The sequence below is a fragment of the Papio anubis genome, chromosome 1 (genome assembly GCF_008728515.1).
Source record: "Papio anubis isolate 15944 chromosome 1, Panubis1.0, whole genome shotgun sequence".
In the NCBI taxonomy this organism is placed as follows: Eukaryota; Metazoa; Chordata; class Mammalia; order Primates; family Cercopithecidae; genus Papio; species Papio anubis.
In genome coordinates, this window is record NC_044976.1 from 173,257,995 (window position 1) to 173,282,524 (window position 24,530).

A 24,530-nucleotide genomic window follows, 5' to 3' on the forward strand; every position below is an offset into this window, starting at 1 on the left:
TAATAAATCAAAGTGACGCCTGCACTCACATGTTTATTGCAGGGGCACTTAAAATACCAAATACACATCAACCTGAGTGTCTACCAACAGATGAATGGGTAAAGAAAATGTGGTACATATACACAATGAAATGCGACTTGGCCATTAAAAAGAGCAAATTAATGTCATTTGCATCAACATGGATGGAACTGGAGGTCATTATCCTAAGTGAAATAAGCCAGGCACTAAAAGAAAAATATTGCATGTTCTCACTTATGAGTTAAAAAAAAAAAAAAAGATTACATAGAGGTAAGTAGTGGAAAGATAGATAACAGAATAGATAACAGACTGAGAAGGGTGAATTGAGGGTAGAGAGGAGACTAAAGAGAAGTAGGTTAAAGGGTATAAGAACGTATAGTTAGATAGAAAATTTAAGGTCCATGTGTTGTTTTTATCACAAATGGGACTTTTTATTTACACTATTAAAAGTCTCAACCTTAAACAGATTCTTGGAAGAGTTGGTCATACCCATAAACTTGTTAAACTTTAGCAACTATCTCATCCACAATAGCTTTTCCAGAACTACTACCTTCACCATGAAGCTCCATGAGTTTCCCAATTCAAACTTGGGCTCCTTCAGCATTTTTACTTTTCTAAAAAAGACATCATGGCGAGGATAAATAGATTGACAAGGCTTTTCTTACATACTTTGCAATTCTGTATGGAATCAATTTACTGGCCACTTCTTTCAAGTCATTTGTCGCTCTTCTCAGGTCATGATTTCCATCACCTTTTTCTGGATTTGGTGGACCCATTGGTGCTGATCCTAAGACGTCTCATAACTAATTTTTGCATGTTTTAGTAAAACCAATACAGAACAGATAAAACAAATTCACATCAATAGTCTTCACATTGAAAGAAACTTTAATCATGATCTGCCAATTTTTACTGTGGAACACATTTTATCGCGGGTAAGATTCATGCCATAGAAGTTAGGAAGTTTTTGACATGAACATCTTCAGGAATCAGCTTGAATTTTCCAAATTCAACTTCATTATTCTGCAGATCAGCAAGACTCACTTCAAACATATGACCCTTGATGCTGTCAGATGGTATTATTTACTTGAGCTCTGGTGACTAGTGTCTTTCCGATATTTCTTATATTGAACATAACAGGTGCTTTTACATCACACAATTTTTCTTAAAAAATGGATCAACCATTCCTCCTTGGCTCCTTTTTGCCACCTTTTGTGAGGTGCTTGTTTTTGACAGCAGCCATCATGATGCTGCTCAGAAAGCCAGAAAGACTAAAATTGATACTTGATAGTAAAGTAGGGTGAATAGAGTTAACAAAAATATATTGTACACAGGTAATGAAAACCCTACATATCCTAGCTTAATCACTAATTACATACATGTGACAAACTTTTACATGTTCCTCCTAAATTTGTAAAAAAAAATGTAAAACTTTAAAAAGGAGTAAGAAAGAATAAAAAAGTAAAAAATTAAATATTTTCATTATGCCTATTATGTATGCACTATCTGTGCTTTTTCAAAGCAAGAGGTAGCAAAGTGGTATGCTTAAGAAGTAAACACCATTACTGAGATGCAGAAATAAACCTAGGGCCTTTAGGCGTAGCCAAGTCTTCATGCCTTGATACTTTTCTACTGGTGCCAGAAAAACACAGGCCATCATTTTCAAGTGTATTTATGGCCAACTATATGACTTTACCATTTAGACAACATAGTTAAAATTTAGAAAAGAAAGTAAACATCCTAAGATTGTATCTACATATAATATTCAGTATTACCTTTCTATATCAATATTTCTGTTATGAAAAAAAGAGAACAACCCGAATCACATTACTATGGGCTCAAGAAATTACTTCCCACATTCTCAATTCATACTCTGGAACTGGCAAACGTTGTTATACAGATGATCACAGCACCTGCTTAATGTGAGGCATCACAATGTACTCCATATATATGTATAATTATTCTGTAATTATTCCATATTAATTAAAAGCAAAACCTTAAAAAAGTGAAAACACACTCACACACACATAAACCACATATAGAACCTTTATTAAGTAGGATTTGATAATTGATTAAATGTGGGATGTGAATGAGAAGGAGACAATATCTATGCCTATCATTTTGCTTTTGAGAATAAAGGTGGTGCGTGGTAGAGAAAAATAAATACCAGAAGACAGCAAGATTGCAGGCAATAAACATCTCAAAATTCTGTTATCAATGCTTTTCTAAAATATGTTGATAATTTGGGTACAGAACCTAAAAGATGGCCGGGCTCGGTGGCTCACGCCTGTAATCCCAGCACTTTGAGGGGCCAACGTGGGTGGATCACAAGATCAGGAGATGGAGACCATCCTGGCTAACACGGTCAAACCCCATCTCTACTAAAAATACAAAAAAATTAGCCGGGCGAGGTGGCGGGCGCCTGTAGTCCCAGCTATTCGGGAGGCTGAGGCAGGAGAATGGCGTGAACCCGGGAGGCGAGCTTGCAGTGAGCCGAGATCGCGCCACTGCACTCTAGCCCGGGCGACAGAGCAAGACTCCACATCAAAAATAAATAAATAAATAGTAAATAAATAAATAAAAGAAACCTAAAAGACATGTGTAGTGTGAAAGTAGACAGTTAATAGTGACATATCCAGAGATAGTATTTGGAGATTCAGAATAAGAAGGCCATAAAGAGTGAATCGTAGAAAGAGAAAAGGACACAGTACAGAACCCTCCAGGTAAAAGACTGACAAGAAATAAACAGATTCGAGTTATAGAAGGAAAACCAGGGGGATGTGGTGTCAATGAAACGAAAGAAAATAGTGTTCTCCAAATACAGAAATTGTCAAGTATATCAAACATAACTCAAAAGCAAAGTAAAAGTCAAAGTATATATATTGAATTTAGTGTCATGGAGATTCTTTTAGATTGGATTCCTCTTAAAAGCTGACCCAGCAATAAGGACGTGGAGGGCAAATAGTATATTTGAATAGGGATTCAAGCAATTTCCAGTTGGAAAAAAAGAAAATATAATCCAAAAAGGAGAAATACCCCTAAAGCGTGGGTTAAGGTGTAGATTATCATTGTGGGCAACGAGGGCTTCATCCAGCAAGGGGGCCTCTGAGATATCATGGAGATCATGCCCCAGAATGGTCTGACTGAGGGAGAGGAAAGCCTGGACACAGATGTATGGTCTCTCTTCCCTCTGCTATTGAGAAGTCTCATGAATAGAGTAAATCCCTTGCACTTTTGAGCTGTCCTAGAAAGGAGCAGAACAACTTTATGCGACATAGGAGAATGGCACCAGGATAGGCACTGGGGAGTCACGAGCATTTGAGTTGGGAATGTGTCAATCATTTCATTGCAAAACTTGATCCTTATTAAACACTAATATTAATGAAATGGAAACAACAGAGAATAAGAAAATAAAACTATACAAAACTGAGTATCAGTATAGAATGTTCTCTGAAAATGGAGGCGTGCATGACATGCAGAGCATTAGTGGAAGAAATAGATTAATATAGCAATGAATATAATAACTAATGTTTATTTTAAAATTTCTATGTGCTAAGAATTATGTAAATGAGAAGCAAAATCCTTACAACTTTCTAGAAAGCTTTTATGCTTTATGCAATATGAATAATAAATAATTTGGTTAGTGAACTAACAAAATCAACAAACAAATATCATTTTTTTTTGCATGGTAAACTCAATCAAATTCATCTACTTTCCATCTTGTAAAAGTGTACGAAATCAAGGTATTTTCTAATACACTAAACAAAAGAAAGTATATTGAATGAAGTCTATTTTTGTTTGTTCACATATTAAGAATAGTTTATCTAAAATTTTATTTGGTTAATAACAAAATCTATTTTTATTCAACCGTGGGATTCATTAACATTTTACTCAGTATTATTATATACATAAAACTATAAACAGCCATAAGGGAATAAAATGTATCCTGTATTTATTTTTTACAAATTTCACAGTAAGAGGTAGGAAAATGGTAAAATGTATACAGTTGCAGTTAGTTAAATTTTTGAGGCTTTGTTTCTACTTGAAAGTGACACCTAGGTATTGTAAACTTCTCAAGAGACCATTTTACAACAAGAAACTCTTGTATTTACCTATAAAAATCCAGTGTCAGATACGTAGTTTCTTGTACTGAACATCAGAGAAACTAGATATGCTGTCAGACAGTATTTGTGGTGGTAAGGATGAATGGATAAAGTCTCTTGGGCCTCCTTTTTTGTCAGTTATTTCTAAGTTTTTCTTAGCTGTGTCTGACAGTGTTGTAAGTCCTTTCATCTTGTTAAAGCTTTCACAGAAAATAACTTGTTAAAACTACCACTCAACTCTGATAAGCAAAATAGTACTTTTGTTAATAATGCTTAATAATAGTCTTGTATTTCACTCCAGCCTAGGCGACAAGAATGAAACTCCATCTCAAAAAAAAAAAAGTCTTGTATTTAAAAATATGATACACTTCGTAATTTTTAAATAGTAATGACTTGTGGTCATGAGCTCATAACTGACTTAGCATATTCATTGATAGCTTGCTGTTTTTAAGGTGCATAGATGCCCATAACATTTTGAGCTAAGTTATCAAAACTTCTTGAAGGGAAAGAAAAAGATGCTTTGGATCAAATACAGCATCGAAATATGTAGCCCCCCCCCCCCCCCCGCCCCATGGTGATTGGACCAATTGCATGACCCCCTCCTTATAGGAACAAGGGGAAAGCCCTTGTTCCTTTGTTACATCAGAAATCCAGACCACAGATCTCAGAGGTGGTCTCAATGCTGCTGTCCCTTTAAGAGTACCTGGAAATGAACAGCCAGTAGTTGGGCTCAAGCAATAGGAAGTGAAAGTACATTTTCAATGTGGTGACCATATCTACAACAATCTTCACAGCAGGTAAAATGAATATTTTGTGGAAGTGCAACTGAATAAAGACAAAATTGAGAGGAAACGATAAAGTTAATGAAAATAAAAACATTACAAGAATGGACTGAAACAAGGACTTTTTCGTAGTCAAGGAGCTTAACAAGCAATCTAGGAAATATCTGACAAATACCAAATCTGGAGGCTTTGGTCAAGATGCATTCTCCTTCCTTGCTTCTGTGGTCACCAGTTTTAGGGAACAATTCTTTGTAAATGTTTTTGTTTCTTCAAGGCCTGGGCTTTCTGACCAAAAAAGCACTGACAAGCCTTAGCAATTGATAGAATATTACTCCACAGAGATGAAAAAACTCACCTGCCCTAGAGTCATTTTCTCACATCCCAGGGCAGTAAAACTCTAGGCATCTTTCTTTCAGTTAAGGGGAGGTTGGGCCCGCACACCAGCTGCTGTCTGTGAGGTCTGGATCACATAATGGCAGGGTTCCTGTGACGCACAAATGACTGGACATTTGGCTCTCACTGTGTCACTCCATGAGGGAGAATCAGGGTTTGGGGGGAAAAGGCACTCTGATTCTCCATGAGCGATAAACTGTTTGTTTTCTGATCCAGAGACTGTGTGTTTCCTAAACACACACACACACACACGCACACACACACATACTCTTTTAACAACCACTCGCATAGGAGTTCTGTACTTGGTTCGTTACTCTGCATTGCCTTTCAGTGTTGCCTGTGTCCTATCTGATCTGCTGTTTCATCACCTTTACTCCAGATCCACTTCTTGACCTAGGTCCTCTGCAACCCCCAGTTTTAAGCGCCATGTTCTTGACCATATTCAGCACAATCTTGTGCTTGGATTTATCAGTCCTTTTCATACTGCTTCTATAACCCAGGGAACTCTGATTTTAAGCCCCGATTTCAGACAAACACCCAGTACTTGAAAGGTCTTATTATGAAAATGAGGTATATTATCATTGGTTGTATGGCCAAGAAAGACATTTGAGCTTCCTGAATCTTAATTGTATTAATTTTCAAAGGGGGATGATAATACTTACTTTTCTGCTAAGATAGTAAACTACATGTGAAGAATAAATGAGATGTTTTTGTGTACAAATACATTGTAAACTCTGAAACATTAAACAAAGAGTTCTTATGATAATTAATATCATCATGTTAAACCTACAAATAGTTGCCCTAAAACTGACATTCTCATTTGCTAACTTTTCTTGTGTTCCATTACATAAATTATAAGACTTATAGATGAAAGTGAGGACCAATAGTGGAAATAAAAAATGTGGAAAAGATAGGGTCTAAAATAGTATCAAAAATGTTTAGGAAAATACTAGGAATCTCATGTTAATTTTATATTAATGTCTTCATTTTATGTACTATATTATGATTTATAAATTATTTTCATATAGTAATAAATGTGTATAATTTTAAATAACTATAGTTGATCAAAGCATTCTACTTAACAGGTTGTATATCAAAACTGTTTGCAGCTCATCTGATATAAAGAAGTACAAAGATCTGATTTGTGTGTTTTAATATACTGCTGTTAGAAATAGACTGCTGTTAATAGACTGTTGTGTGTTTTAATAGACTGCTGTTATGGAATCAAACTACCTTAAAATATGTGTAACCATCTAGATAATAATCTATACCTCTCATTTAGGAATATATTCAAGAGAATAAAGAGAGATAAGAATGAAGAATTATACTTAAGAATGTTTATTGTGATGCTATTTGTTAACACTTGGAAGAAAAATAAAACAAAATAGTCAACAAAAGGGAAATGGATAAGTAAACACTATTATGTAGTTAAGCTTATTAAAAGCAAATAAAATTCAATTTTATAAAACACAAGTTATTAAAAGAAAATAAAATTTCAATTTTGCTTTTAATAATTATTATAAACAATATTTATGAACCCAGAAGACTGTTCCAAAAACACTTCAATAGAAAAATAAAAACATGACTACATATAATTAGGTAAATACATGCACTTACATATATATCTCTCTCTCTATATGTGTGTATATGTGTATATACATGCCTTAAATTGTTATAAGTAGTTATGTTTAGAAAAGCTATATCCACTTGTTTGTTACTTTATTATCCATGTCATGAAATTATGAGAATTTCTCTAAATATCTCTCAATATGATATGGCAAAATATTTATGTTAAAAAGTTTCTCAAAATGTTATCCATTGGAGTTGTTGCATAAATACTGAATCTTCCAGAGTTCCTCAAGATCAAGCTGCTGTTGGGAAGACTCCTCTGATAACACAACACTGGCTTCCCTCTCATACTGCTACTTCACTGCTGGTGTAGTCTGGGCTCAGTCCCCAGATACACTCCTTTTTCTCAAATCTTTGTATCCGGCTCTACTAGAAAATTCAGATATGTGATCAGAATTATGTGCAAATTCAGATATGTGATCAGAATTATAAGGTGGAAAGATAGATGCTATATCCAGGACTACTCCAGATTTTACTTGGATACACCATTCTTTTCTAATATGTATTATTCCTTGACAGTTTCACCAATAATGTATCATTTACATGAATATCAGTACATATATCCATCAACTACATAAATATTTCTTTAAAATTAATATATTAAGCTCTATTCTCTTTCTTGAGATTGAAACTTATATACTATTTCACTGGACAACCTTTTACAATACTTTTACAAATCTTCTATATTCACCTGAAATGACATGCCCAAAATTAAATTTTTAACTCCATTTTATCTCTAAGATGTGTTCCTCTGCTTGAATCCCCTAATTATCTTATAAGGTGTTACTTTTACTCATGTATGTACTATATTTATTTTGCACTCATATTTGATACATCTTTTGCTTCTGCTTATTCAGGTGTCTGACCAAACAACAGCATATCCTTCTATATTTCCCAAGTGTGAAGTTAGATAATATGCCACATTAAAGTAACCATAGGAGAGGTTGCTTTAGTGAGTAATTACCTGGTTATTGACTTTCCCTGTATCTTCTTGCCTCCAGAAGATACTACACATCTACTTCTCTATCCCACACAAAAACCTGTGAATTACTGTGTCCTGTATAACAAGGGTCCCCAACATCTTGGGCACAGACCTGTACTGGTCTGTGGCCCATTAGGAACCAGGCCACACAGCAGGAGGTGAGTGGTGGGTGAGTGAGCAAAGTTTCATCTTTATTTACAGCTGTTCTCTATTGCTTGCATTACCACCTGTCAGACCAATAGCAGCATTAGATATTCATAGGAGCATGATCCCTATTGCAAACTGTGCATGCAAGGGATCTCAATTGCATGCTCCTAATGAGAATCTAATGCCTGATGATCTGAGGTGGAGCAGAGGCAGTGATGCTAATACAAATTACCATTAGCCGAGAAGTTTGACTACACAGAGACAATGATAAGTCAACTTCTTGCAGATTCATATCAAAACTCTTATGAGTGAGTGGCAAGTGACAGGCTGCATCTGGTGGCAGGCTTTATAATGGTCAGTGAGTTAAAGGACTTCAATTGTACAGCTGCATCTGGTGGCACGCTTTAAGTCAGAATCCAACACTTAGTTTAGTCCACGTGTGGCCCACTCATTACTTTATTTACCACTTCCATCCATGTCTCTTTCCCACACTATGCAATTGTCTCAGTCACAGTTTTGGTAAGCCCACAAGCTAACCCTAGCCCAAATGAGTAAAAAATAAGTATCACTGGAGAGATTCTTTGAAAAGGGAAAAAGACCCAATGATGAGACAGCAGAAGACTCTAAGACTGCCAACAAAAAGAAAGCTGCATTTAAAAGAAAACACCAATAGTCCTACCTAAATTATAAGTTCATTCCAACAGGTGATTCACATTCTCCAGGCCCTCTCTCTATAATATGTGGTGACTGGCTATCCAATGAAGCCATGAAAGCTTCAAAACTGCTCACCACATGTTGCTCTGCAAGAAGACAAACACCTTGCAATAAAAGACAAGCCTTTGGAGTTTTTCAAAGAAAAGAAATGTGAACATGAAGAACAGAAGCAATTATTGAAGGCCACCACTTCATTAAATGTGTCTGCACTGAGAGCATCATTCTTAGTGGCTAATCGCTTTGCTAAAGCTAAGAAGCCCTTTATTATTGGTGAAGAGTTGATCCTGGCTGCTGCTAAGGATATTTGCCATGAATTTTTGGAGAGGTTGCACTTCAAAGGGTGGCACATGTTCCTATTTTAGCTAGCACAATAATTAAGTGAATTGATGAAATAGGAGAGGATATTGAGGCACAATCGTTAGAGAAGATTAAATGAGTTACCGTAATACACAATTCAGACTGATGAATCTACCAATGTTGACAACAAGGCAACAATGTTTGTTTTGTGTGCTATATTTTTCTAAAGGATGTTCATGAAAATATGTTATGTGTACTTTTGTTGGCAAACAACACCACAACTGCAGAACAATTCATGTCTTTGAATGATTACATATCAGGAAAACAGAACTGGTCATTTTCCGTCAGTGTATGCACAGATGGAGCAGCTGTCATGACTGGATGGCCGTCTGGTTTCCTTACTGGGGTTAAAGAGGTCACTTCTGAATGTGGGTCTACACACTATCATCCATAGAGAAATGCTTGCTAGTCTAAAAATGTCACCAGAACTTAATAATGTTTGATAGGATATGATTAAAAGTATTAACCATATTGAAGTATTATACATGCCTTTAACTCGCATCTGTTTGTGCAGCTCTATGAGGAGATGAATGCAGAGCACACACATTTCTCTTACACATAGGAGTGAGATGGCTTTCTGAAGGTCGATCACTGGCATGAGTTTTTGAGTTACAAGGACCACTCCAGAGATTTCTTTTAGAAAAACAGTCACTACTAGCAGCATATTTCAGTGACACAGAATGGTTACAAAACTTGCTTATTTGTGTGATACATTCAACTTGCTCAATGAACTCAATCTGTCACTTTGGGAGAGAATAACTGTGTTCAAGTCAGCAGATAAAGTGGCTGCAATCAAATCCAAACCAGAATTATGGGAGTGATGAGCGAACACTGGGATTTTTAACATGTTTCAAACATTAGCAGAGATTTTGAAAGAGACTGAACCAGGGCCTTCTTTCTCCCAGCAGGTGCATGATCACCTATCTCAGCTTTCAGAAGAATATGAGCATTATTTTCTAACCGCAAAAGACCCCCAAACTGGGGGGGGATGGATGCACTAACCGTTTGTGAATAAGCCAGGTGAATGGACTTTGTCTTCTAGAAGATGATCAATTGCTTGAAATCGCAGATGAAAGCAACCCCAAAAGTGTATTTGAGACTTACAATCTCCATACATCCTGGATTAAAGTCAAAGAGAAATACTCTTTAGATTGCCACAAAAGCACTGAAAAGCCTTCTTCTATTTCCAACGTCCTATCTTTGTGAAGAAGGAGTTTCTGCAGTGACAGCAACCAAAACAAGATTATGGAGTAGACTAGACATAGCAACACACTTTGGGTGTCACTGTGTCCCATTGCCTCCAGATGGACCATCTAGTTGCTGGAAAACAAGCTCAGGGCTCCCACTCATTCTACATATGGTGAGTTGTATAATTATTTCATTATACGTTACAATGTAATAATAATAAAAATAAAGTGTGCAATGAATATAATGAGCTTGAATCATTCCCAAACCATCCTCTGATCCCTGCCTGTCCCAGTCCATGGAAAAATTATCTTCCACAAAACTGGGCCCTAGTGTCAAAAAGTTTGGGGATTGCTACTGTATAAGATGTAGAGGTTCTGGGTGACAGAAGAGGTCTTTATCTGGATTGAACTCTGCCACTGGAAATGAAGTATCTACATCAACTAGTTAGTCTGGTGTTTGCCATATGCACACACTCACCTCCCAGTTTCTTCTGTATATGTACTTGGAACTCATCAATACTGTTTCCATTGCATAGAAGAAAACCTCCTCCACATATGTCTGGTTGTTGTTCTCTGCCTGTGGTTTACCTTTCAGAAAATTCCTCCACTTTTTATTTATGGATGGTTTGCCTAAATGTTTGAGTGTTGCTAGATTTATTTATTTACTTACTTACATAAAAAAATTTTATCATGAATTTCATATGGGAAGAAGAGAGAAACATATGACTGATCCATCAACTTAATCCCCGAAATTTGCCATTTGCCTTATTTAATTTAATGTAATGACTACCTACCCAATCACAAGAGCCAGATAACTAGCAGCCATTCTCAAACAACCTTTTTCTTTTCATCTCTTAAATTGAAAAATGAAATCCTTATGTTTCATAAATATAAATTTCTCAATTATTTTAGAAACCATTTCTCCTGTTTTCTTCTGCCCTACTGCCATAATGTAATGCTTTATGTCTCATCAGAATTATTGTATGACATTACAACTAATTTCTCTGCTACAATTTTATTTATCTCATATCCATTTTTCACATTACAATGAGAATAATCTTTCTAAATGTCACTTCTCCTGTTTAAAATCCTTTGATGACCAATTATTAAAACCGCATAATTAAGAATCATCTTGCTTACCTGATAAAGATAGAAATTTCTAAACTCCACCTCAGACTTACATTAAAACACATTAAAATGTCTGAGAGTAGATCATGGGACTCTATATTTTAATAGGTATCCCAGATTACTGTTACCCATACTAAAGTTTCAGAACCACTGATAAATTCCTACAGAGTTAGCATGTCATAAAGGGTGTCTATGAATCAGACTTAGCTCTTAACTTTCAGGTCTGTAATTTATGTTAAAGTATTATTTTGTAGCTTATAGTAAGCCCCTACATCAATCTAAGTCACATTTTCATGTCTCTGGTCACTCTGGTCACTTTGCCTGATGTGCTCTTCAGCCCATCTTCACCCAACCAACTCCTACTCAGCCTCCATTAGTCAGTCCACACATTTGTCTAGGGGTCTTCTGAGGCCAGAGTAACTGTTCTTCCCTCTGAATTTAAGACATCATTTTAATAATTACACAAATTTTACCATGTACATTTGTTTTTGTATGCATATAAGAAATTTTACTGTATACATTTTTGAAAGTTGGTCTTGCTTATTAGAAATATTTATAATTTTTTTTTAATTTACAGTGCTTACCACATTTTCTAGAATAAGTTAGAATTTAATAAATATTTGTGAACCAAACTTTTAAACTAAATAGTCTATTACTAGCATTTTAATAAATGCATGCACATTAAAATTTAAATCCAAATGATATAATGTATTTATGGAACTTTTATTTTTTTCTCTTTACATTGTAGCGGGTAGGCAGAGCAAACTAATCACTACAAAACGTCTAACATGAAATAATGACTTCAATTCCCAGAACTGCAGAGTCATCACCTGAATTTGCTTATCTTTAGTTCAGTACACCTCTGAAAGACATATACTTATACTTTAATTAGAAGTATTTGATCTCAAAGGAAGCAAGGAATATGTGAAATTCATTTGTAGGAACTGTTCAAATTGCACAAACATATTTCACATATGTTTGCTTTTAGAAGACCCATCAAATTCTAAATATATCCTATTTTTCTTATTAAATATATTCACACTTTGCACAAATAAGATTATAAAAGTTTTATTATAATATTTACTCTTATTTTATCACAAACATCAAGAATGTTCTGAAGTATGTGTGTATTTACATATTTATTGTAATAAAGCACACAATGTGATTTATAATAAATCTCAGGAAAAGTTATGCTTCTAAAATAGGTTGGTTATACTCTTTCTTGTGTTGAATTTGACTTTAAAATATTCTGATTGATTGCACATTTTCTGCATTGTAAAATAGAAGATGAAAACTTGGATCTTAATAAAAATATAAACCACAGAATGAAATGTGATTATAAAGAATGCCAGCTATCTTACTTTATTTTTATTTTTATTTTTTTACATATTGGCAAATGATAATTGTATATATTTATGGGGAACAAAATAACACAATAGCAAAATAATACATATACAATGTAGAATGATTGAATCAAGCTAACAAACCCGTCCATCACTTTAAATACTTATCATTTATTCCTCCTGTCTAAGTGAAACATTCTACCTGTTGACCAACATCTCCCCATTTCCCCCACATCTCAATCTCTAGTATACACCATTCTGATTTCTATTTCTATGTGTTTGATCATTTTAGGTTCCACATATAAGTGAGATCATGCAGCTTTTGTTCTTCTATGACTGGTTTACTTCACTTAACATAATACCCTCCACGTTTATCCATGTTACCATGTTGCCAAAAATCAGTGTACATGGATTCCCTTTTCTCCGCATCCTTTCCATAGACACATAGGCCAATGGTACCAAGCAAAGAACCCAAAAGTGCACTCATTTATAGACAGTTGATTTTTGACAAAGGTTTCAAGAATGTACAAAGGCAAAAGAGCAATCTTTTCAGGAAAAGATGTTAGGACAACTGGGATATCCATATGTAGAAAAATGAAATTAGACCCCTACCTTATACCACATACAGATTAAACTCAAAATGCACCAAAGACTTTAAGACTTAGTACAATAAAATCACTGGAAGAAATCATAGGGAAGAGCTACAACATAGGTCTGGGCAATAATTTTTATTCTGATTTGGATTTGAACCTAAAAGTTAAGGCAACAATATCAAATGTAGATAAGTGGGATTTCACAAAACAAACAAGCAACAACAAAAACAGAATGTGAGGCAATCTACAGAATGGAAAAAAACATTAATCAGCTGAATATCTTATAAAGGGTTAACCCCAAACATATAAGAAACTCAAACAATGCAATAGCACAAAAACAAAAACAACAACAACAACAAAAACTATTAAAAATGGGCAAAGGACCTGAATAGACATTTCTCACAAGGAGACATGCAAATAACAAAGCTTCTCTGTGTATGGAGTAGTCATTCTTTTATTCCTTTGCTTTCCTAATAAAGTTGCTTTTAACTTAAAAAAAAAAAATGGTGAATAGGTATATGAAACAAATGGTCAATATCACTCATTGTTCGTGAAATCCAATTAAAACCACAATGAGACATAACCTCACGAAGGTTATTATCAAAATGATTACTATCAAAAATATGAAAGATAACAAGTGTTGGAGAGGATGTGGAGAAAACAGATGCCTTAGTTTAAATCAATAATATTCCATCAAGAGTTATTAAAGAAATAACCAGTTGCCAATACTGTGGTCTAAAAGAGAGTTAGATGAGAGACAAGAGTGAATATAAAAAGGAACCCATAATTTATGGGAAAGAAAAATCTGAAAATAAACACAGTACTATATGATTTAAATGATCATTAATTTCTAGGAGAGGTGATATATATATGTGTGTGTGTGTGTGTGTGTGTGTGTGTGTGTAAGAGAAGAGCTATGAAAAATATATTTTGCCTGAAATTCACTATGAGCAAAACCTGATAAGGTCAAATTTATCCTTATAAACTTACTCAAGTTTTACTCTGCTAAAAAAGTTAAATTCTTTTTGGCTGAATTAGATGCTAGGTAAAATAACTCTTCCTAATTTTTCCCCAAAGCTTTACTTTTATCTTTTTAAAAAATACTAATCCAAATGCTCTTAGTTTATTTTCTAATGTCTTCTGCCAAGCCAGCAATCAGAATGCAAATCCTGAGCTCAAAGATGTCTTATAAATGTATGATCCATTCTTATGGTTATACCATTCAGTTACTACATCTATTAATGGCAAGGAGTTTATCTGGAGTTTTTAGTTTTCTTATCACCTGCATTTTCTGGGCAAAACACAATGTAATTGTAAAATTATAAATATCTTACTAACATGAATTAGACAATTCAAAATTACGTCAATCTAGTGGAGTAAAACTCTCCCAAACTGTTCTAAAACAATTGTGTCCCTTGTCAGGTATATATATATAGATTAGATTAGAATAAATTATGTTACCCAGAAAAATGTTTTCTATCTGTAATTGAAAATCTAGAGTCATCACATATAACATATTTTTGCCTTAAAGAAACAGGAATAGTTACAGGTATAGATACATATAATATGTAATGTAATATAAATATATATCACTATATAATATATACAATAAAATATATATTATATAAATATAATTTCTATTTTATTTTGTAATAATATAGATTTTATTTTTATTTATAATTTTTATGGGTACATAGTAATTATATGAGGCACATGAGATATTTTCATATAGGCTTGCAATGCATAATAGTAACATCAGGGTAAAAGAAGTATCCATCACCTCAAACATTTCTTCTTGTGTTATAAACAATCCCATAACACTCTTTCAGTTATTTTAAAATGTACAATAAATTTTTGTTGACGATAGTCACCTTATCAGTTATAGCAAGCTATAGTAGTTTTGTAATGTGTTTTGTTTACATGTCTATCTCTTTCACTAAATAGTTGGCCAGGTAACATCAAAGTATTATATTATCTTCATGGTATATCTACATTATTTATTACTGTATTTAGATTTCTTTCCCAGTTTTTGCCAAGCAATTTTAAATCTGTAGAAGTAAGAGATCAATACTGATTACTCAGGCTCTTAAAATATTCTCACAATTATAGTTGCAAGAAATTATCGATTAATGTAGAACACACAACATGGCACCAACTCTTGATTGTCTAAAGAGCAAACTATACTAAATATAGAACCAAAAATATATCCCACAATTAGCCAAAATCTATCAAAAACAAAATACTTACAGAGACTTCTATTGAATTTTCCACAGTTAAAAAAAAAAAAAAAAATCTAATATTATGTGATTAGACAAAAGTAACAGTAACACTTCTTAAACACTAATAGCTTATACCATTAAATTCTAAGGAAGATTAGAATAAATTATGCTATCCAGGAAAATGTTTCTTGTTAGTGTTCCTATAATGTTTTCTATCTATAATTGAAAATCTAGAGTCAGCACATATATCATATTTTTGCCTTATAGAAACAGAAACAATTATAATAGTCCTACCTTATCCATGGGAGATACATTCTAAAACCCTCAGTGGATGCCTGAAACTAGGGATAGTACTAAATTCTCCATATACTTGTTTTTCTTAATGTATACACACCTATGATAAAGTTTAATTTATAAATTAGACAGGGTAACAGATTAACAACACCAGTAATAAAATAGAACGATTATAACAATATTCCAGCTTCACTTTTCCTGCACTTTGGAGATACTAGGTAAAATAAGGGTTATTTGAAGACCAGCACTCACTGCAATATTGCTACATTCTATCTGATAACCTATGTGGGACAAAGGGATGGTTCATGCCCCAGATGGGAGGGAGCAGGGCAGTGTGAGATTTCATCATGCTACTGAGAATGGCACAAAATTTCAAACTTACGATTGTCTATGTCTAGATTTTTCTATTTAATATTTTTAAACCATGTGGTTGATTGTAGGTAACTGCAATGGTGGAAAACCAAACCTCAGATAAGGGGTGACTGACTACTAAAATAATGCCTAGGATTTCTAGGACAGCACATATAATTTACTTCCATTTGTCTCTCTGTATATCTATCAAAACCTTATCATAAATTGCTATAATATTGTGAAAATCACATTTGTTCATCTAAATATTGATGTGTTTTTTGTTAACAAATTCCCATTATCATATCATAACTCTCATAGTCTTCTAATACTAATGCAAAATTACTAATTCAATAATAATTTTAACAAATTTATTCACCTAAATGTGTACTGAAATTTTACTTTGAAGCTGAATGCTTTAGTTCCGTTTACCCAACATTTGCATACATAGTGCTTAAATTATATATCAAAACTTTTATTAATTATACCAATACTCCTGAAGAATACTGCATGTGGATAAGCAAAAGCACATTGAAGAACACAGTGTAGTATACAAATATATTGCCTTAATCAAATAAAACATCAATTTCATATTGTTATATATATTATTAAATCCACGTATTCAGCTTTACTGTTTTTAAAATCACTGTGGAAGATAATAAAACGTTTTCTACTTGATTTCAATTTTACAAGAATATAATTTATTTTAGAAAAAGTTGCCTATTAAGGGTCAGGTTCTTTGGTATTCTTGAAAAACCTATAACACTGATTTGTCAGGTAGATTGTTATTTTTCTATACCAAGAATGTTTATAGTTAAATTCTTAGAAACAAAAGCAAAAACTGGAAAGCAGAGCTATAGCAAAAGGATTTTCTAACTATACATAATATAAATAGAGGAATGTAAATTATCCTTGGTATATTCTAGTTAAATTAAAAATGAAATTGAATATCATAATATTTACAGTAGCTTCAGCCAAATTCATTACTTTTTTGTTTATACTACATGAGCATTCTGTGTATGCTCTGGGTATTTAAAGCTGCGTATATTTGTGCATATGACAGAACCAATTTATGTGTTTAGATCCTCAGCTGTGTTTTCGCAATGTAATTACAAGTAAGGTTTAATATTTCCTAAATTTTTAAATAAATGTAAAAACAGAAAAATCCTGAAGTCACATTGCTGAATAGCAATTAAATTTCTGAATGTTGGCTTGTCTTTTGAACATTTTTAAAAGATGTATTAAATTTATAGTTTATTAGATTATTTGATATGTATATCCTTATCTGGCAAAGGTTTCAAATTGATAACAAGAACATGTGAGAAATTCTTAAAAGAACATTTTTAAAATGATGCTACAATCATTAACTGGGCTGTCCCATCTCTTCTGCTCATATTATTTTGTATACTGTTGTGTGGCTGCTGATGTGAAAGTAAGAATTAAATGACTTAAATAACAAAAATTAAAACTCTGTACTTATTTTTAGTATAAGTTCTGCCTATTTTAACTTAGAAAAAAATTCAAATTTTTGTTCTAGGGTAGTAATTCCTTTATGCATATAACATCATCATTATGATTCTTAGTCAATATATCTTGACACTGATCTAATTCCTGTGACCTTTCTAATACTTCTCATGTTTCCATTTAGTGTTCAATAAAGTGACTGCAGTGACAGAAATCCTTTGCTTATATTGAAGTGTTTGCTTCCCCCACCCCCCATAGGGAAAATCATTGTACGAATCTCAAAATACTATTAGATGAAATAAATTTCTAATGTACTCAATGTCTGATGATTTATGCATGAATTCTCTATTTTGTAAGTTGTACATTAGTCTACCTGTATATCCCCTGGTCAATTTTTGGAGATATTCTTCATTTTTAGAGCACTTGGAGTTCTTTATTCTGTTGCTCTTAAGTGCTCCACAACTCCATTACATTTTTATTCTCACAGTTTTATCCAATCTCTAATTTACTAATAGGATTTTCTTTTCAAAGGGAAAAACATTTTTTAAAAAAATATATTTTTATATCTTCTAAATGCATGATCAATAATCAAATCTTGTCAAATAATGCACTCAAATTTGAATCTTTAGTTGACATCTTCAAGATAAGTTTCTATTGATTTCTCCTTCAGTCTCCAATTTTCTCTTCCCTTGGCCTATGACTCCAGATACCTCTGTTTTGTTTGTTTGTTTTTGCCAACCCTGGAATAGTCTTTCTTGGTCTTGCATATTCCTCATTCCCTACCAAGGTCTATTTCTATTATAATTGTTCCTATGTATTTTAAGTCATTATTATCCCTCTCTTGAATTACTGCATATTTTTTCATCACTATTCTTGTTGTCCCTAGAATTTTCTCCTTCTGAAATAATATTCTATGAGAATCTTGCAATTGTTTATTTACCTTAGCTTACCCCTTGTGTCATGGTATTAAAATTGTCAATTCACTTGTCTTTTACACATCTCAACAAGGAATTCATAGGAGATGGTACCGTTTCTTTCTCATCATTATATTACTAGCATAAAGTAAAATGTGTGAAACATAGTATTATTTTTCAGTGAATACCTTCCTTGATCTTCTATTCAAATTGCTATCTTGTGTTTGTCTATGCTTTATCATCCTATTTCTCAAAATAACATAATTACCAATTGCTTTTGTTGCTTTATGAACCAGGCAGTTTCACACCATGTAACATGGATTTTGCTGTTATCATATTTAATCTGCTCTTCCACAAACTGTCAATGTTGCAATGTTATTATTAACTAACAATTATCTGTATTTTATTGCTAAAATGCAGAAGGCAAAACAAATTGTCATCTTCCCCAAACCAAATTCAACAAACATCAAGTTAGTACACACGTTGGATTCTTTTTCCTCCTAGGCGCTTATGTAGAAAGTGATTAACAAGTTTTTAATCAATTCATTCAATATACATCATTGAATTCCTGCTTTGGGATACGGACTTGAATGAGAACTGAGGCTAGAGAAGTGGCTAAAGTGGATACTGAATTCACATTAAGTTTACATTAAAGTTAGAATATATAGTTATAGGTTAAATAAGTGAAAAATAATATACCTTATAAAGAGGGAAGAACCACAGGCTTTCTGGGATATAACATAGGAGACCTAAACCTTTGTAGGCGTTAGCAGGAAAGTACAAAATCCTGAAAGTATGGAAGTTAGTGAAGGTATGATTTATTTTAAAAAGGGGGATTGAGAGCTTATAAACCTGAATGAAAGAATGGCTGCATAAAATTTATTAGAACAAATAGTTTCATTTGGTACAACTTCTATTTGTGGTACTGGTGAAATACTTAAGTGCCAAGTTCTAAGAAACAGTTAATTATAAGGGTGTGTGTCTCGAGAGCTGGATATGGACTGTAGAAGTAGATCTGGGTGACTTCAGTATAAGATGACAATAGGTTACATGAGAGTAGGTGCCTTCATCTGTGGAAGCTTTAATAATTAAAAATTAGGAGATATTAATTGTAGTTCTAATGATTCCTCAACATTAACCAGTAAGCAAAGGAAGAGTGTGTGATATGCAGCCAGAGAGACAGATGGAAAACCAGATGAATGTATTTCACGGGGTGCAAAGAAATAAATGTTTTCAGATGAAAGATGTCAACAGTTCTAACATTTTGAGGGACTGAGATTTGTAATAATTGAAAATTGTCCATTGAATTCCTTGTCATGGATTTAATAAAACTAGCTTTGTTAAATAAAGAGAATGAACGTGAGGATGTAATGAGATACTTTGAGGTAGCTGAGGACAGGGAAAGAAAAGCAAATGTAAACACTTTTCAAAGATATTTGGTTGTTAGAAGAAGAATAGAATAGCCTGGTGTCTGCAGGGATATTGAGGATATTGCCAATAAAGGATAATGTGTGTAACTGTAAGTGGAAAAGAAGTTCATTGAAATGTTTAGGTGGCTGAAAAACACTGGATATGAATAAAACCACAGATGTTTACATTGAAATTAGAAGAGAATCTTGTTACGCCATAATCAAAAAGAATTAGAAAAGAATGGCTTCAAGTACTGTACCTGTGTTTTGTATATTTAGTACCAGGAAATTGAAATGAAATAAAATAAAATAAAACCAATAAAAACCCTGTCCCCAAAGAACCTTTCCTTTTTTAAAATTTTTTCTTTGAAAATACGAAAACTTTATTAATTACTATTCATATTTATGTAAAAAATGAAATTGAGGTGGAGGGATTTGGATCTATAACGGGAGCTAGTTGATAAGCTTAGTGAAATTAAATTGATGGAGAGTGTGGAGGCCATTTGGAGAGTAAATGTACACATGCTGTGAAAATGTATTAATTAGCACTGAATAGATCAATGATGTAGACACATTTGGTTCTATCCAACGTTTTCTTTTGTTCATCTTTTTTGATAGAAGACAGTTGATGAACTGAAATTAGTATTTGGGTAAATTAGTCATTGTTTGGTTGTAGTACGAATTCTAAGTTGAGCATTTTCTTTCATTACACTGAATTCTAACAGTATCACTTCACTTTTTATTAAGTACTAATTACTCATGTACTTGTATTTTAATTTTTTATTGATAACTATTTTACATAAAGTAAAAATACACATGTATTTGGTGTCCTCTGTAATGCTTTTAAATACATTCTGACAACTATATAAACCACACTGCTATCAAAATATAGAAAACACTCACTGGCCTAAAAAGATTCTTCATGAACATTCCTTCCATTTCCTCACTTACAAAGACTTCTACTATATTGATTTCTATCAAAATGGATTGGTTTGACACATTCTAGTATTTTACAAGAATGGAAATCTACAGCATGTACTCATTTGTATTTGCTTCTTTCATTCCTCATAATAATCAGGATATTCATTCACACTGCTTCATGAATCCATAATGTTTTTATGTATTATTACATGGTATAAATATATCACAATTTGATTATCCTTTTTTGGTGAATCAACATTAAGCTGGTTTTCAATTTAAGGCTATTATATTAAAAAGTGCTTTAAATGTACTTGTACATGCCTTTGGATTTCTGTTTTCATTTGTCCTGTGTACATACTTAGGAGTGGAAATGCTGTCATAGAGTTATTTTGCTAAAAGTACATGAGGCACTGAATGTCAGTTTTTTTTCTAAAGTAATTTTTCTACTTTATACCTCTGTTAGCAATGTTTGGAGATTTCTTCTTCCACAACTTTTTCTTTTTTTTTTTTTCTTTCTTTTTGAGACAGAGTTTTACTCTTGTCATCCAGGCTGGAGTGCAGTGACAGGATCTCGGCTCATTGAAACCTCTGTCTCCCAGTTTCAAGCAATTCTCCTGCCTCAGCCTCCCAATGTAGCTGGGATTACAGGTACCTGCCACCACACCAAGGTAATTTTTTTTTTTTTTTTTTTTTTGTATTTTTACGTGACATGGGGTTTTACCACGTCAGCTAGGCTGGTCTTGAAATCCTGACCTCAGGTGATCCACCTGCCTCTGCCTCCCAAAGTGCTGGGATTATAGCCATGAGCCACCACACCTGGCCTCTTGTTCCACGTTCTTATCAAAAATTTTTGTCAGTGCCTATTCCATTTTATTGGGATTGTTTGTCTTATTTTCATTTCTAGGATATCTAAATATATTTATATGCTTTGGGAAAAAGCATATATATACACACACACACACACACACACAAAGTAATTCTATATATATATAGAGAGAGAGAGAGAGAGAAATCTCTATATCTAGAAAGTCTATATTTAGAGAAAGTAAGATTTCCATATAAAAATATATATTATATATAGAGAGAGGTTTATCTCTGTGTATAGAGATAAACATATATACAGTTGGCTATGGTTAAATGCCACAGTCTGGGTGATTTAAAAAAAAAAAAAAACACACATAAATTTATTTCATAGACTTCTGAAGGCTACAGGTCCAAGATGATGGTGTTAACAGATATATATATAAAATACATATACTCCCTTATATGTGTTTTGCCTATGCCTTTTAAAAGTATCCTTTGATGAACATAGTATTTTAATTTTCATGGAAAATTTAAGCTATCTATATTTTTTGCTTTCGAGTCCAATTCAAGAAAATTGGCCACCACAATTTTGGAAACTATTGTTCTCTATTTTCTTCTGAAACCTTTATTATATTTATATTTAGCTCAATAATTCATCTCACGTTAGTTTCCGTTACATGGTGTGAAGTAAAGAATAAGATTCAATTTCTTTTTCTATATGTAATACATTTTTCTAGTAATTTTGTTACTGAAAGTTCTGCATTGGAATGGATCCTTTAACCAAGGAGATCAAGAGCCAGATCTGTGGACTGGCAATCTCAGTTCTTTTTAAAGTGAGCAAAGAACTGCAAACTAACAGCAAAATGCAAGCTCAAAACACAGTTTATTGACGCACAGCAATAAACTCTCAGCAGGATAGCAGGCTGATTTCTGTGAAGTGAAATCAGCCCCTCTTTATAGAGCTCAGGGTGCTTTTATGGGCTTTGTGGAGAGGAGTTGAGGCTTGGGCTGTGTTTGGGTGACAGAATGAAGTTATTTGATTGGAAGTTTATGATTATATAACTGAAGTTAAACTGTGCATGTTTTTGCCCATAATTCATTAAGAAAAGCCTGTTCACGGGGGAAAAAACTGCATGCAAAGTTTATTATATTTATTATTATTATAATGAGGATGGGGTTACCTGAGGTTGCAGCCTAGATGGACTGGACATGTGCCATTTTAGTGGATTTTCGTCTTTGCCCCAGGTTTTCATTCTCCAGGATGGGCTGGCCACAGATGTTACTACAAACTCCATCCATTAGGGTGGAGTTAGGGTGGTCTTGTGGCTGAACTTAGGTGGTGCAGGGCCTGTCTTAGTGACAGCCCTTGTGCTTTCTTCTCTCACACCCTCCCAGCTGCTAATGTCTATCTAACTACTTAATATTTTCCTTTCAAGAGAAAAGAGACCCAATCTTTGTGTATATGAATAATGACTACTCCGGCTACTTCAATCTGGCAGGGGATCAGTGGTTTGACAGGGTCCCTCCTTTTGCTTTCTTTCTGCTAGGAGGTTGGGCAGAGGAGTGTGATGATGGTCCAAGGAGCCATCAGACATGATTGGAACTTCATGATTACCTTGTAGGATTATTTGGAGTTTTATGGATTCTAGACAGGAAGAAACAAAACAAGTTCATAAATTCAATAAGTATAGCCTAAAAACTACAAGTAGTTAAATGATTACTATAGAACTGAAAAAGGGTGTTAAGTAGCAAAATGAGGACCAGATGTTGAAGTTTCATCAGCGAAAGCTTCCCAAAACTCCTTCTTCCACAAATTTGTTGACCCTGACTATAATGGTTTTTAAATTAGTTTGTACTTTACCTGATTGGTTGTCAAAAAAGCAGCAGCCTTCATTAAGCATTATGCAAGTTCCCTCTTGATTGGGCATGAGGTAATCTAAAGCTCATTGGTTTTGTAAGACTATGCCTGATAATAAAGTGATCTGTTCTTGAATGGTATTGATTTGGTCAGCTAGGTAAATGATTCATTGAATAATTTCTAAGGAGAGTTTTGGGGCAGTAAAAATGGCGTTGAGGAGGCCTCCAGCTCCTGTGCCCATAACATCGAGAATGCCAATTGCAGTCAGTGCTGTTAAAATGTCCCTTTTGGCTCTAGTTATTGAGAGTTTATAGGGAAGATAATACTATTGTTGATGAGAGTGAGTTTGGGTAAACTAGGGGGCAGGTTCCTGTCCAGCGAGCAGGTAAGCAGAGATATGCCCTGCCTCCACACAGAAAGTAAATGTGATTTGCCAGGTTAAAACAAATGTCAACAGTGATATTAAAGTAGGATTTTCCCATGCTGTGTGAGTCAGCTTCAATATCCTCAAAAGTGGAAGCCAAAGCCATGCCAGGTAATGGGGAAAAACAGGAAGAACTTGATGGAATGAAAGAGGACTTGAAGGCCCAACTAAAAGAAGGAATGGTGGCATCCCAGCCAATAACATGAGATTTCGGGGAGCTGAGATTTTTGCAACTATTATTTTGCCTGGAATTATGTGGCTAAAACCAGAAGTTGTGATGTCTGGTTAGGGTTTAGGGCAAATAGTAGTACCAAAGTAGCTGGCTTGTTTCTCTACGGTTGGTTATGTTAGGGGGCTTGGGAAAATGAATAAAAGAGAAAGCAGATTCAGAATAGTAAGCATGTCCGTATTTTTTTGGTCAATGATTAAGTTGATCCATAATCAGGTGGAAGTGAAAGAACATAAAGATAGATGTGTACCCGCCCCCCCCCCCCACCAAACC

General features: G+C 33.8%; 1 long non-coding RNA gene and 1 pseudogene across 1 annotated transcript in view; one reads left to right on the plus strand and one right to left on the minus strand.

The window, feature by feature from the left end:
* Window positions 1–250: 250 nt before the first annotated feature.
* Window positions 251–4,308, minus strand: LOC116275361 (annotated as a pseudogene).
* Window positions 4,309–6,826: 2,518 nt separating this feature from the next.
* Window positions 6,827–24,530, plus strand: part of LOC108582877 — a 28,252-nt gene continuing 10,548 nt past the window's right edge. The window contains exon 1 of the long non-coding RNA XR_004179441.1: window positions 6,827–10,482. This is a non-coding gene — a long non-coding RNA (uncharacterized LOC108582877). The remainder of the gene's footprint in view (window positions 10,483–24,530) is intronic.